Raw genomic sequence first — 1,013 nt, 5'->3', positions numbered from 1 at the left:
TGACTTGTTCTTGCGCTGTTCATGGTGCTAGAATTTCTGGTTTCGAAAAACTTGATTTGGCATTTTTCTTTGTCTCGGAAAGCAACACTCCACCGCATTTTCCTTTAAGTAAATAGTAAAAACGAGGCATAAGAAAATACTATGTGTAATTTTACATTGTACGTGTGAAACATGTACTATGTAAAATTATTTCTGCCTTAGCTAAATTAAATTAATTTAATTAGTTCATGGTATTTGAATGTTTTCAATATGATTAAATGTATCCAATATAATGCAAATGAATGAATGAATGAATGAATGAATGAATGAATGAATGAATGAATGAATGAATGAATGAATGTTACTTAAAATGTACACAATTAAAATGATATTTTCTGTACAAATAAGAGTTTAAAGTCTTTCGATAATATTGTTGCAAAGCTCACTGGTTGAGTTATTTTTAAATGTTCGTTATTCTTATTGGTTTCCACAAAGAGACACGGGAGCATTTGGTTTGGTGTTAGATTGAATGCGAGTGAAAAAGTAAAAGAACATCTTGGTTTCATGTATTGTGTTTGTGTTACCACTTGGTGTCAGTGTGGCCTTGACCATTTCTGTGCGCCTTGTTTTAAACGGCTCTGCCTCGTTTGTGTCGATATATTGGACAGAAGTGGTGTGCGGACGAAATATACATCGCAGCAGGGTTTATGTTTAAAATTGAGGATAGCAGGTCATTTTTTAAGCAAAAATCTTCAAAATGACGTTCAGAATGCTTTTGTAACAAGAAGACCTCCATGAAAATCGGATATCTGTGTTCATGTGTAAAGAAATATGTCACATATTCGTTTCGCAATGAGAGAAAGAAGACAAAGGCGCCGGCTGAGCTGTTGGTGGTTTGCTTTGATTTTTCTGCTGTGCTCTGTGGATATGATTTTGGGTCAGCTGAAGTACTCCGTTTCTGAGCATGTCGGCGTCGGATCCGCGGTTGGGAATGTTGGCAAGGATTTGGGATTGGACCTCAGCACTTTGACAAG

The sequence above is a fragment of the Poecilia reticulata genome, linkage group LG10 (assembly GCF_000633615.1).
Source record: "Poecilia reticulata strain Guanapo linkage group LG10, Guppy_female_1.0+MT, whole genome shotgun sequence".
Taxonomy (NCBI): Eukaryota; Metazoa; Chordata; class Actinopteri; order Cyprinodontiformes; family Poeciliidae; genus Poecilia; species Poecilia reticulata.
This window is presented reverse-complemented; position numbering follows the sequence as displayed.